Here is a 15921-nt window from a genome sequence, read left to right as displayed (position 1 = left end):
GTGTTTCTGTGCGCTCTGACTTTTGTCACGGTGTTCTTTTGCACCAGAAGTGGTTTAGTCATGCTGGCCACATGACCCTGAAAGCTGTCTGTGGACAAACGCCGGCACCCTCGGCCTGAAAGCAAGATGAGCGCCGCAACCCCATAGTCGCCTTTGACTGGACTTAACCGTCCAGGGGTCCTTTACCTTTTACCTACCACCCACATCATCTTCGCCACCCACATGGTTCCTTCATGCACATATTGCTGGAGACTATGAGATTGCACTCCAAGGAAGTGGACCAACTCACCTATTTACACTCAAATGCCCACGTCTCACAGGACTAATCCTCAGAGCCAACATACATGTGATGTTACACATGATTTAAAGCTATGTGAATATTTTTACAAGGGTAAACAGCAGTGGCCTGATTAGGAGTACAGTTGTACCTCAGGTTACAGACGCTTCAGGTTACAGACTCCGCTAACCCAGAATAGTACCTCAGGTTAAGAACTTTGCTTCAGGATGAGAACAGAAATCATGCTCTAGCGACACAGCGGCAGCAGAAGGACCCATTAGCTAAAGTGGTACCTCAGGTTAAGAACAGTTTCAGGTTAAGAACCGACCTCCAGAATGAATTAAGTTCTTAACCCAAGGTACCACTGTATGGTGCTCAAGAAGGTAGTCCTTTTCTCCTGCATCAGAGTCCTGATGAAGATCTCCCCTTCAACCAAGCTATGATTCGGCTATGGAGAGACATTCCTGTTGGATGCACTGGAGTACACATATATTAGATAATAATTTGTTGCTGTATTTCTTATTTCTGTTTGATAATACCCCACACACACGCATCAATGAGGGCAGACCTTGTGCTTAAAGCAAATTTCTACCATAATACAGGATACATGTGAGACTTGTGCAAGAAGGATCCATGAGTTTAAGAACTCTGCCAGCCATCCAGACTCACATCTGTGGGAATTCTGCATGTAGAGTAATAACCTGATGTCAAGACGCTCTTAGGAATCTGATCTTAAAATGATTGTGGAAAGCTTCAGATTGTACTTTCCTAAGTGCACAAAGGGGCTATGTTGCCCTCTCCCCTGTGCGTAACACCCATTAGCGTTAATTTGAGTTTTCCTTGTTCACCGAGAAGAGAACATAGCCTGGAGCTGCTAGCATAGCTTCTTGCCTTTGCACTAACACAAAGTATTCCCTCTGCATTCCCACACAACCATTGCAAATGCATGTTCTGGGGAAACACACTTTGTACCACAGCTGTGCTCGTTTCTGTTAATGCAACACCTCTTTCCCCCTCCCCACCCACCCACCCTCCATCCTTTAAAAGGAGGAGTGGGAGAAACCTCTTGTCTTCACAATTGTGGACAATGCTAATCTGTTTCAAATATGCCATCTGATAGTCTAGAAAAGGAGATAGTATTATTCATCACATCTCAGCATCCTTACCTATTACAGTTAAGAGAGTATTGTGTAAATACATTTATTTTCTGTTTTTAATATAAAATGTAAAAAGTTCCTGTTAGGAAAATGAATTCTAGTTTATTAAAATTGTTACTTAATAAACATCATCCAGCCATCTTTTTTTCACAAACAGGGCAGATGGATAGGCTCATGTCCTCTTTCCCTTGCTCAGTGGTGGCAGGTGGACACTTGATGTGGTTGGGCAACTAGGTGGAGAGGTGGAGCCCGCTTTATTGTCTGAAGGTTGGGTATGTGGGTGCATAAGACCATTAGATTCATAATTATAATATATTTCCTGCTTGTCCTCTCTATTTTAATATTGTCTAATGTGGCTATTCAAGTATATGAACTTGGCACACCATCCCAATGATTTGGCACACTGGTGCATATACAAGAGTGTTGGTTTTATATGTGCTTGCCCAGATGAGCTCATAGCTTGTTGTTTAGTCGTTTAGTCCTGTCCGACTCTTCGTGACCCCATGGACCAGAGCATGCCAGGCACTCCTGTCTTCCACTGCCTCCCGCAGTTTGGTCAGACTCATGTTTGTAGCTTCGAGAACACTGTCCAACCATCTCGTCCTCTGTCGTCCCCTTCTCCTTGTGCCCTCCATCTTTCCCAACATCAGGGTCTTTTCCAGTGAGTCTTCTCTTCTCATGAGGTGGCCAAAGTATTGGAGCCTCAGCTTCACGATCTGTCCTTCCAGTGAGCACTTAGAGCTCAGAGCTACTTCCTTTCAATTCCTTGCAGTTTCCCACCCACACTGTACATAGTGGCACTTTGCTTCAGCAATCAAAGTGCATTGCGTGCATTTCATTTAGACCATTATGTGAAAATTTACAAGATGAACCTCAGGTGCATGGCTTGCCAAACAGAACAACTTCCATGTGATCTGGATCACAAGTGGCCACTGTGCCTGGATTTGGAGGCAATAAGGAATTCTTCTGACCTCTGCTAACCTGTATTCTCTGCTTATATTTTAAAGGTTGACTACTGAAGGCTTATTGCTGGTCTAAAGCTGGGGGGGAAAGAAACCAAAAAGGACTTCTACCCAATCCAGCTACAAACAACCTTGCTTTGCTGACATTAGGTGGAGCATGCTCTTCTTACCAGTCTGTATTTCCCAGGAAGGTGTGATTCACAATTCCAGATTCCAAGTGTGTGAGAGATCTATGCCACTTGTGAAACAAGCCTTACCATGCTGTTCTATGACTTTGATGGAATCCCACAGCCATGTTTATCATATTATTGCAACTCTGAGCAGCACAAGATTCCAGGTGCTTGCCCATGATTTGTGTTTCTCTTTTGGAAATGAGGTACAGCAGAGCCTGTAGTGTCTTTATGATATAAGGCTTATTTACACATATATACAACCTGAGCCCACAATAGAGGGATTCACAGCATCAACACCCCAATATTATCTTGCTTCTCCCATAGCCACAGCCTTGGACTTCAGCAGACATCAGCCATGGCACTCTCTCTGCCTTTCCAACCTGCTGCTTTTGTATCCAGCTTCTAGCTACCACCACTCAACTCTGGCCTTTCTAACTAACAGACAGTTGAGGGACAGAGGCCCACCTGTATGCCCACTAGCACAGACCCCTTCCCTTTGTTACCCTAATGACACATGCTTAGAGGGCATTACCAGGCTGGCCTGGCTATTACAGCACATGAATCTGCGCTGTGTCCAGGAATTAGAAGGGGTACTCAAGAATACAGCCTACCCCCAAGTCATAACACTCTGATTGACTTGTCCTCCTAATCTTCCATCATGCATTTCCTTTGTCTGTGATAAGCATTTCACCCTGTGATGGTGGTAGCCTTCAACACGAGCAAGGCCCACATGTGTTAAGGAGCCATAAAAACGTCAATGTGTCATTTTAATTCCTCTCTTAAAAGGTGCTTATTTCATAATTAGAACTCCCAGGGCCTTCCCTCATAACAGAATGATAAGAATTGTTTTCTATCTTGCTACATAAGGTGGTTTTCATGTTAACTAGTCCATTAGCAATCTGCCGTGCCTACACATTACAAGTTAATCTTGCCTCGGGCAACATTAATTTAGCTTTGCTTTTTAATGGCACCTCCTCGGGGTTAACTATAGATGATGCAATGCAAATATTTTCATGTGTAACTTCACTCACTAACCCCCAACTCCTGATTTCTGCAAATCATTCATGTTTCTGCATTCTTTGCTATAGAAAATTCATAATCATGCGTCCATGTGTATTTTGGATACATTGAACCACACTTCCTAAACTCCAATACATAACTGAGTGATATAATGTTTATAAAGCCTGTTAGGACCTTATTAGGACTTTTCACAAACATTAACACAGGTCCTTGATCATTAATTTCAGCTTAACAGTTACAGTATTTCAAAAAATCGCATCTGCTCTTTTGAAAATACTTGCTAGCCAATGAGCAAAAATAATACTTTGAATTAATACTCTGGTATACAACAAAATTACACTATAGAATACAAATAACGAATAGGGCCAGTCCTCAGATAACTCTTTGTATTTTCTTACCCATTAAAAAAAATAATATTTAGCACTGATACAGCACTTGCCAACTGTTTGAAATGCTTCTGATGTATTATCTAAGATGCAGTCAGTATTATTATCCACATATTCCTGCTGGAGGTGGAGGCTGAAGCTGAGAGACAACAACATACCTAAGGCCACCTAGTGAATTCATGGCAGAAGTGAGATATGAAATGCTGGCAACTTCACTCCTCAGTTTTTATACCACATTGGAAGATGATTATTCTAGCTCAAGGCAAAATACACCTCAGCTCCATTTAGGACTCAACTGGCAGAACCATTAATCTTTTATCCCTCTGACCATCCTTAAATACCTACAGTGGCTTCCTAATTCACTCCTGGGTCCAACGCAAGCACCTCATCCTTACTTTTAAAACCTCCACAGACTGACTCTCCCTTCTTTCTCCATTCCATTATCCTAAAACATCCCTGCCTATAAACAGTGTTGTCACTACATTTTGTTGTATGGCTAGGAGGCCACTTAAGCTAAGGGGAGGTGCAAATTCCCACTTGCCTGTCAGAGCTGTCTAGAAGGTTCCATACTGGGGCAGTGGCATAGCGTGGGTTGTCAGCAAGGCAAGTAATTTGCACCCCCTAACCCATGGATTTGCGCCCCCCTAACCCGTGGATTTGCGCCCCCTAACCCTAACCCCCAGATGTTGCGCCCGGTGCGGCCAGCCCCCCCCCCTGCACCCCCACGCTACGCCACTGTACTGGGGTTTGTATATCACTACAGGCCATGAAGAACAGTGAAAATTGGTCTTTCACATGTGACTTAGGGTGAAGAAGAATAGAAATCTGGCCAACTGCTTGTACATTTATATATCATATGCTTGATCAAATGTGACCTCCAGCATATGGTGGCCAGTAGCTGTACTCTTCAGCTATATCTCTGTGCTCCACTGCTCATAGGCTGTTAGTGGGAGAGTAAAACTTTATGAACTTGCTTTGTGTTTGTTCTTCAAAAATATCTTGAAGGGTTGCAGGCTAGAGTTTAGCCATGGACAGTAATTTCCTGGTCAGTCATATGGATGGTTAAAGTATTTTTTTGTATGCTGGCCATTCCATCCTATTACATACTATGGGTCAGAAAGTCTATGTGGTATAAGCACATGTGATCATTATGTGAACACTCCACAAATGCTGAAAAATGAATTTCCTGTTGATTTATTTGATGTGGAGACATACTGTTGGAGATGGTGGAGAGCAAATAACATTTCCTCAGCTAAGCCAGAAAAGTGGTCGTCTTTTGCATTACTGCATTCAGCCAGCCCAAGCTTAGAACTACAATTGCTTCAACCGTTAACCAAAACCTTTGAATAATAATTGTAAAGAGTATGAGAAATATGGGTATTTGTAGAAATTAATGTGATATAGTTTCTCACACATACACACCCAATCCAGTAATTCAAAATAAGCTTCAGGAATCATTGTGCAGGAGCCTCTCTAATGAAACCTTGAGAGAACACAGATAATCTTTAGTCCAACAATTCAACTTTAGAGGTTTCTTTCCCTGCTCCTTTCAGATGTTTCCCCCAAGGTGTCTTTGCTAGAGAATAACTTTATGGTTAGACAAGTTCAAACACAACTTAAAGAAAATGTGTTTCATGTAATTTTTACAAGCTGAGGTTGGCACCTTACTGTTCTACAATGTCCCTAGCAGGTGAGGAAAAAAGTGAAAGGCAGAGGCGAAGAGAAATATTTAAGCTAAGCACTGAAGCAGTAATTCACAGAAAAGTTTAATTAATCTGCTAGTCTTTTTCATGACACCTTCATCTTTTGACCTAGCCACACTTGCTTTTTAAGCTCTTGGTCATTTTCTGGTTTCTTAAATGATTCCAATCTCCTGTTATGTTCAGTAGTATTTTTCCAACCATATTCTTTGAAAGACCTACTTCTTCTTTCCCCCATGTAACACTTGTACTAATGCCAAGCAAGTTCCTGTATCAATTATAAACCAGATGTGCCCCACTGGATCATCACATGGCTCCAAATCAGAAGAGACCTTCCTTAGCCTTTGGCCTGGTTTGCACCTCATGGTAGGCCAAACAAACTATGGTTTACTGGGTATGCAGGCTCTTGGAGAAGCTCACAGATGCTTTGTCCCTCTTCGGTCATTTTTCCTTGTGTGCTACGCTGAGCTTAGAGTGCCATCTGAACTCAGGTTCCCGGTTAAGCTCTCTGCTCATGAAACATTAGCTGTAGCCAAAAGCATCAAATGAGTTAGAAAGTAGGCAAAAGAAGCAGGAAAGTTAATGCAGCAGTAGATGGGGCCACATGCCAGTGGGCACGGCAGGTAGCTGGATGGGATTTCACACATGCACACTTATAGGGAAGACATATGGGGTGAGCAAAGAGACAACCCTCCCGCTTCCATGCACTGCCCATCACAATCACGCTATCCTTAATTTGGTGGCTGGGGAGAGCACAATTCACATGGAGAGGCATCAGCACTGAGACAGAGGGAAATTTGGCAACAGGCGGTGGCTTGGGCACTCACACAGTGACACTGAAGACCTTGCGGGGCTATGGCTGCCCCTATGTGACTTATATGCTTGTGGTTTGAGCCACCTCATCAGGTATGGTTTCCTTGCATTGTAGGTATATATAAACACATAACTCCCTTAGGGTCCTTTGGAAATCCTAGCCTTTCATTCATATAACTCCCTCCGCCCCCTCGAAAAACTCACCAGTGAAGGCACTGCATTGAAGTGTAATAAGACAGATTCAGTCCTTCCATTACACAGAGTACTCATCTCTCCATTATCAGATCTAACATCTTTTATTCTTTGAGATGAAGGATGCCCTGTGTGTTGGTGCCTTTGAATTTGATGGGATCTCTGCTCATTAAGAGCAATAAAACAGCCACTTCTTATCCATGAAATTATATTAAGTGACAGAAATACCCTTTCTTACTGATGTAAGCATATGGACTGCTGCATTTCCTCCCCATACTGTTAGCATCACCCATTAAGTGCATTAATATTGAATTAGGGGCCATAGATCACTTTCCCATTCTTAATTAGTACTTAGATTTTCCTCTAATGAAAATACTAATTGATGTGATATTAAAACGAACTTTTTTTCAGCACAGTTACAAATATTCTGAATGCAAAATAACCTAAGCGAGCAAATGATTTTATAAATGAGTTGTTTCCCCAGACAGAAGCTCCACCTATTACATGGACACTCACAATATATATGTAGTTGTTGAAAACATATAATGCACTCAAACCTACCCCATTACATTTTAACACCCACTAATCAGTCGGGGTTTTAGGATGAGATCTTTTCAATATTTTCTTTAAAACAACACCTGAAAAGGGCAATTGGACAGTATTTACAGAGTAAAAAGGCTATCATTTAAGGGTTGGGGAGCATCAATGGATACATCAGTCAGCAATGGAGAGAACTTTAGTCAGACTTGAACTAAGGTAGGTTCAAACTGCTGATCAGCATCTCTCACCCAAATCAAATTCTCAAAGTTGCATTTAGGGTTAGATCACCTCACTGTGTTCACTGTCCTGAACACAACAGAGTGAAGTGTAGATAACAAATGGGGTTGATAGGTAAATGTACAATTACATTTGTCTATACCATGCTTGTACACTACACTGGCATATGCAACGTTATGGACCCCTCTACTGAACTTCTACTGAGGCAGACAATTACTTTAAGTCTACTCCAACTTTGGTGGAGGTTTTTAACAGCTCTTGCCCACCCCCTGGCAATTCTTGATGGATGAGGAAGCAGAACTGGAACCCTAGCATGCCTCTCACTCCACATTATCCACACAGCAAAGAAAACTCTTCTGGGAAGAGCAATCGGTATGGGCCTACAGTGTACTGTATCTTTAGACAAAAACAACTGTATTGACTTATACGATCCCATAACCTAGAGTTGGCAACGTAAGTTCTGAAGGGGAGAGGACTGGCAAACCACATTAAGAGTAGAGAAGAGGGTGACAAAATAGGACTTTCCCCATTCCATATTGTCCTTAAAGGTATCTGAATCTTAATATAGGGTGATGTGTGGCCACTCAGCCCACATGATTCATTTTTAAATATCACAGCAGGTTATTTAAATTTTCTTTCCTATTTAATTTTTGTTCCATTTTTTAAAACATTTAAAATTATCGCTCGAGGTATTGAGCATAGAAAAAGCCAGTCAACAGTTGCTGAAAACAGAAAGTAAATTACACTGTTTGCCTGGATGCGGCTAAATTTTGGGATTGGTCCACAATTTTGTATGTAAGATATAGTAGTATTCTAATTTAAATAAAATGTGAATTGGAATGATATCAGTAGAGCAGTGTTTTGTTTTGTTTTTCCCTTTTCTTCATTGGGAATGGCCTCAGCTCCTAAGCAGGACTGAATACAAGTTAATTAAGATTGCTGTGGAGCAGTTCCCAGGAGAGATGCTCACATATGGTAAGATAGATGCAATGCGCAATTTTCTGTTTTCTGTCAGTCCCAAAATGCTACTTTCTGTTCAGAATTTGGATGGGATTATATTCCCTGCCATGTTTCTAATGCAAGTCAAATTTGATATCTCTGTAATCCAAGGAACTTTGAATTCACAAATGCTAAACTGAAACAGACAAGAATAGGGCATAAAGCAATGTTAGCAATGGCATCTTTTATAAAGCACAATGAGACAATGATAAAAAGCAAGCCTTTGCTCCAGTAATTGTTTGAAATATGTACCCCCTTAATAGAATGGAATTTGGAGGATACAGGTGGTGTGACAATATACATATATCAGTTAAGTGTTAATGGGAATTGCATCCATGATAAATGTCTGTAAGCACATGGAATAAATACAGAGATTAGAACATGCCTATAAAGACTAGTCTATCCTCTAAGGAAGGCATGTACAACTTCCAAGAGACTGTGATCTACTTCCACTATAGCTTTTTTGGGGGGAGTCAGAGTTGTTGAGATTTTTTGGGGGGATCAAACAGGATCACACGATCAACCAGGAATACCCCATGATCGACCAGTAGATCGCGATTGACCTGATGGACATGCCTACTATAAGGGAAATGATCAGGTTTGAGAGGGGAATGGACTCTAAGGTTTCCTGCTCTATGTTTTAATTACTCTGTGGGGATTTACAAGGCTTACATTCTTGAGATTCTATACATTTTTCTGGAAGAAGGGTACTGAGTTCTTCTCCGTCTTGGATTGAAATCCAAGTCAGAGAAAAACCCAAAGGGATGAACTCACATAATGCTCATGTTGCAATTAATGTGAGCATTACGAGTCTGTGAGGTTCATATTCCAAGTCAAGATGTATAAAGCTCAACCGCATCTCCCCAGCTAAGGGAGCACTTACATCACAGATGGGGTGGGGGGGGGATAGGCAAAAAAGGAGTTAGAGCAGTACTGAATAAATGCAGGCTATCAGCTGTCAGAGGCTTGATTTAGAAAACCTATTTTTGTTGCCTGCCTGTGACTACAAAATGCAGGGGAACCATCTAGCAACTAGTAGCCCACAATGCATAAGTGTTTATCTTAGTAGGCCAGAAGTTGTGCAAGTCTGGTTTAAGGCTAAAAAGCATGGTGTCACAGAGGACTCTATTCTGAAGCAATCCACCCAGACAATATCGCTGTTACTCTGAAGCACCCTTGCCTATTTATCCTCTTGATATGTTGGACATTTCCTTTAGAAGTTCCTATGTAAAGAACTTTAAAGAACTGCGCATTGCATACCTTGCTCTCCTTTCAGCATTTTTAAACATAATCACCCGCTGATGGCAAGCTTATTTTCATATGATTAGATTGTCAAATCAAATCTTATGTCCCTGAATCATCCTATTCTGGACTGTTTAAAATGGTGCCAATTCCTGGGCTGCTGCCATCTTGATTTATACTAGGCATGCTCAGCACACCTTGAGAAATGTGTGTCAAATGATAATTGAAATTCAAACCAAAGAATACAACCATAGAAATATAAGCTATAAAGATGTGCCCCTACGTTTCCAAAATCAAGAGCTTGATCTGCAATATTCCATTCAGGTCAGCTTTCCATGCATTATATATGAAGGATATATAATATTAGGGCTATTGGTGGTCAAAAAAAGAGGTTTAAAGACTGTCTCAAGGCAAATTTTTAAAAATGTAGTATAAACACCGACAACTGGGAAACACTAGCCTGCGAGCACTCCTGTTGGAGAACAGCCTTTACCAAAGGTGTCATGAAGACACTCGAACTCAGAACGCAAGGGAGAAACGTGCTAAAAGGAAGGCACGCTTGGCAAATCCACACCATGATCAACTCCCACCCGGGAACCAATGTCCCCACTGTGGCAGGATGTGTGGGTCCAGAATTGGCCTCCACAGTCACTTACGGACACATTGTTAAACTGTGTTTATGGAAGACAATCTTACTCGACTGCAAGTGATCGCCAAAGAAGAAGACGACGATTGGGGCTATTATCACCTCAGCCAAATTTAACTCCTATTAAGGCACAAAGCAAGCTAGAGAAACTAGGGCACTTGTCATAGTCAGCACCTTGAGCTGCTCCTAGAAATATCTCTACCTCTACCTGGAAGCCAATGGCAAACCCTGAGCAAAGGTGTTCTGGCACTGTCTTAAAGTTAGCACAGCCCACTGCAGCAGCCAAATCTGGAGGTTACAATAACAAACAAAGGACTTCTGGTGTACCAGAGACATCAATTAGGCACCTTTAAGATGTACTAACATTCACTGAAAAGGTAAGGAAGGAAAAGATTAAAGTCTTTTTGTCGCTTTGAAAAGGCTCATCCTGACCTTTCTTTACTCTAGTCATACAGAAGCCCATTTTCCCCCCATCGATCATATCAAAGAGAAGCAACCTTGTGCTACAGGGTTTGCTTTCCATCCCTCACCTGCACATCTCTTCTTTTTCTTTGATTGTGAAGAGCTATGTGCTCCTTCTTCTTTTTTCTTCAAAACAGTTCCAGTGCTGAGAACCTTCAACTACATCCCTGATGCATTCCCTACATTAGAGGGCTAGGACTATAATTTAGTTTGGGACTAATTTGCTCATATCTCTTTATTATGATTAATTAGCAAACCAGATATATAAAAGAAAAGCCGCTTTTAAAAAAAAGTTATCAATGGACTCCAAGCTTAGGAGGCATTGAGGTTTTGCACACAGCTTTTCAAGTCCTTTAGCAGATTACAAACAATACAGATAAGCTGTGCTATTTCATAGCATCAACATGCAAGATAAATGCTTTTCCAGCAAACATTTTCATTAAGCTTCTGTTCTATTATATAGGAGTCTGGGATATTTATTCAAATACATTTTGCACGGCATGTGGTACTTTTTAATGGAATTTTAACAGGGAAGGGGGGAACTAGTAGAAATGTATTTTCCAAATAGCATATTTATATCACAGATCCTGAAAGAAAGAAACCATCATGAAGGTCAATGTATATTTTAGACAGAAAAAAGAGTAAATGGGAATTTAATAAACATGACCTTTGATAAGGTGTTCTGTCCAGTTTTTGTATCTGAGTTGTCTTCGTTCAGTGCACAGACCATGCCACACAGCAGGCACAAAGTTATTGCTACAGATAGGGAAAACTTCATGTCAAATGTTTTCGAGGAACTTCTGTGCTGGGAGTCCAGTACAGCTCAAAGTCGAAATCCCCAGTGACAATTCAACATTTTCTGGATAGGTAGCAACTGGACTCAACACTGCCATGCCAAAATGACTTATAATTTGGCTCAGAGACTCTTGGACACAACAGTCTAAGTACAAACCATTGATAAGGGGTATTAATTGTTTTGCCGCACTAAGTAATAAATAAATTCCTATTAGCAGTGGAGATGTTGGGAGCCAATCCTTACAAAAGGAATGAGAATCCTTATTTCTTGGGGTCGGAGGCAGTGGTCGAGAGACACTTTGACATTTTGAACATGTGACAGTTAGCTCTTATTTGTCAAAAATAAGAAACATTTCCATAACCATGGCTGTTTTTGTTTTCCTAAATGGAAAACACTACAATGGGAGGAAAAATAAAAGGAAAAGAATGGAACTCCATGGAATGAGAACACATGGGTGGTTTGCTGAATGCATACAAGTCAGGAAGCTACAACTGGTCTCAGCTTCCCAGCACATACAGTATGCACAGTGGTGGCTTGTTGAGGCAGTTTGATGGAAGGTAATTCCATGCTTAGCAGTAATATAGAAGGATATGTTATTATTACTGCTAAGCATGGAATTACCTTCCATCAAACTGCCTCAACAAGCCACCACTGTGCATATAGAAGGATATGTTGAATACACAGTGGAAGTGAGGAACAGGTTTAAGGATTTAGATTTGGTGGACAGAGTGCCTGAAGAACTATGGATGGAGGCTCGTAACATTATACAGGAGACAGCAACGAAAACCATCCCAATGAAAAGGAAATGCAAGAAAGCAAAGTGGCTGTCCAACGAGGCCTTACAAATAGCGGGGGAGAGAAGGCAAGCAAAATGCGAGGGAGATGGTGAAAGATACAGGAAATTGAATGCAGATTTCCAAAGAATAGCAAGGAGAGACAAGAAGACCTTCTTAAACGAGCAATGCAAAGAAATAGAGGAAAGCAATAGAATGGGAAGAACCAGAGATCTGTTCAAGAAAATTGGAGATATGAAAGGAACATTTCGTACAAAGATTTCCATAATAAAGGACAAAAGTGGAAAGGACCTAACAGAAGCAGAAGACATCAAGAAGAGGTGGCAAGAATACACAGAGGAATTATACCAGAAAGAAATGGATGTCCCGTATACCCCAGGTAGTGTGGTTGCTGACCTTGAGCCAGACATCCTGGAAAGTGAAGTCAAATGAGCCTTAGAAAGCACTGCAAATAACAAGGCCAGTGGAAGTGATGGTATCCCAGCTGAACTATTTAAAATTTTAAAAGATGATGCTGTTAAGGTGCTACACTCAATATGCCAGCAAGTTTGGAAAACTCAGCAGTGGCCAGAAGATTGGAGAAGATCAGTCTACATCCCAATCCCAAAGAAGGGCAGTGCCAAAGAATGCTCCAACTACCGCACAATTGCACTCATTTCACACGCTAGCAAGGTTATGCTTAAAATTCTACAAGGAAGGCTCAAGCAGTATGTGGACCGAGAACTCCCAGAAGTGCAAGCTGGATTTAGAAGAGGCAGAGGAACCAGAGACCAAATTGCAAACATGCGCTGGATTATGGAGAAAGCTAGAGAGTTCCAGAAAGACATCTACTTCTGCTTCATTGACTATGCAAAAGCCTTTGACTGTGTCGACCACGGCAACCTATGGCAAGTTCTTAAAGAAATGGGAGTGCCAGATCACCTCATCTGTCTCCTGAGAAATCTCTATGTGGGACAAGAAGCTACAGTTAGAACTGGATATGGAACAACTGATTGGTTCAAAATTGGGAAAGGAGTACGACAAGGCTGTATTTTGTCTCCCTGCTTATTTAACTTATATGCAGAATTCATCATGCGAAAAGCTGGGCTGGATGAATCTGAAGCCGGAATTAAGATTGCCGGAAGAAATATCAACAACCTCAGATATGCAGATGACACAACCTTGATGGCAGAAAGTGAGGAGGAATTAAAGAACCTTTTAATGAGGGTAAAAGAGGAGAGTGCAAAATATAGTCTGAAGCTCAACATCAAAAAAACGAAGATCATGGCCACTGGTCCCATCACCTCCTGGCAAATAGAAGGGGAAGAAATGGAGGTAGTGAGAGATTTTACTTTCTTGGACTCCATGATCACTGCAGATGGTGACAGCAGCCACGAAATTAAAAGACGCCTGCTTCTTGGGAGAAGGGCAATGACAGGCCTAGACAGTATCTTGAGAAGTAGAGACATCACCTTGCCAACAAAGGTTCGTATAGTTAAAGCTATGGTTTTCCCAGTAGTGATGTATGGAAGTGAGAGCTGGACCATAAAGAAGGCTGATCGCCGAAGAATTGATGCTTTTGAATTATGGTGCTGGAGGAGACTCTTGAGAGTCCCATGGACTGCAAGAAGATCAAACCTCTCCATACTGAAGGAAATCAACCCTGAGTGCTCACTGGAAGGACAGATTGTGAAGCTGAGGCTCCAGTACTTTGGCCACCTCATGAGAAGACAAGACTCCCTGGAGAAGACCCTGATGTTGGGAAAGATGGAGGGCACAAGGAGAAGGGGGCGACAGAGGACGAGATGGTTGGATAGTGTTTTCGAGGTTACCAGCATGAGTTTGACCAAACTGCGGGAGGCAGTGGAGGACAGAGGTGCCTGGCGTGCTCTGGTCCATGGGGTCACGAAGAGTTGGACACGACTAAACGACTAAACAACAACAACAACAACAGAAGGATATGTTACCTGATGCTCTTAGCAGAGGATGTCATAAGGCAGCAGTGGAGACCTGGGAACGGTTTTGTTCAGCACCATGCAGGCACAAGCATGCAGCTGCTGAGTGGCTGGCAGTGCGCAGTATGGGCCACTGACATTATGGCCCATAGGTGCATGGATTTGATGTAAGTGTCCCATGCCTCCATTACCACCTTGCAAGGCCTTCCTCTTCCTGTTGCCATCAGTGTCCTGCAGCAGAAATGTATTACCTTGTAGTAAACTGCCTTACAAACGGCTGCTGCATATATATTATATATGGAGGCGGCAAAACATGCATGTGCAATTGTCAGGGGATGCAATCTAGGCATAACATGCATGAAAGCTTTTTCTTAAAATAGAAGTGCTTTTTGATCAGGAAAGGGGCAACAAGAGGTAAGGCAGATATTGAGTGCTGTTCTTGCTACATAGGACTATCCTTCTTTACCAGCAAACAGATGACATCCCCTAAGACACATCTTGCTTCATTACCTGCTGGTTTGCTCTTGAGTTATTTGCTCTTTCCAAGAAACTTCTGACCATGGTGTCCAGGTTCCAAGGATTAGCTTTAAAGAATTGTAGTCAGAGACTATGGCTAACTCTCAACTTCATTTTATATAGTCTAAAAGTGTTTAATGCAGATAGATGAGACAGAAGGAGATGAGAAACAAATGCAGCCTTGAACTTCTCCTGACTGACTTTATTTTTTATTCAATGGACATACAGAGCAGAAAGGCAAGGGCACTCAGACATGGACAATTGTGAAATATATCTGGTGCCAACATAGCCAAACCTATGTTGATATAAACAATCCCTTAGACCTTTGCAGAAACTTCCAGTAAAAATAAGGCTGGATACTATTCCATCCATCAAACATGAACATATAAATCATTAGATTTAGCTGTGGACCAGCACTTCAAACTGGAAAAAAATGTATATTTAAATTATCATTGAATGTCCTGAATTTGATGGAGCCAGTAAGGAAACTACTGTGGAAATAACTGAGCAGTAGATTTTAAACTTATATGGGCACACAGAATATTTAGATGTTATAATTTTAACAAGCTAGGCAAATCCATGGTATCATACAAATCAGTTTCAGTTAAAACAAATTGACCTATAAAATTTATTTATTAAATTTCTGTCCTGCTTTGCTTCTCAAAGGAGCCTAGGCTAGCAAACAGCAAAGTCATAGATCAAATGATAAATACAAACAACTAAAAAAAATAATAATGTAAATGTTTCAAACCTTAAAAAAAATAAACACATCTAAAAATATGCAAAGGAGTTACATGCTTTTGGAGCTGATAATTTTAAAGTTGCAAGGAAGCATTATTTGTCATCAAAGTTGTGCTGAAAGTTAATAATGAGGGACACAGATACATCATGCCAGGGTGGGCATTCCACAAACAGCGAAGGGTCATCGAGAAAGCCCTGCCGTGGGTCAGTGCCAACCAGGGAGCATCCAGCAATGGCACCATCAACATAATCTCCCAGCTGATATTGAGGAAGACACTATTTTAGGTATTTGGGCCCCAAGCCAATTAGGGCTTTGTACACAAGTACTGACTTC

This window comes from Podarcis melisellensis (genome assembly GCF_964234715.1).
Source record: "Podarcis melisellensis genome assembly, chromosome: 1".
Taxonomy (NCBI): Eukaryota; Metazoa; Chordata; class Lepidosauria; order Squamata; family Lacertidae; genus Podarcis; species Podarcis melisellensis.
This window is presented reverse-complemented; position numbering follows the sequence as displayed.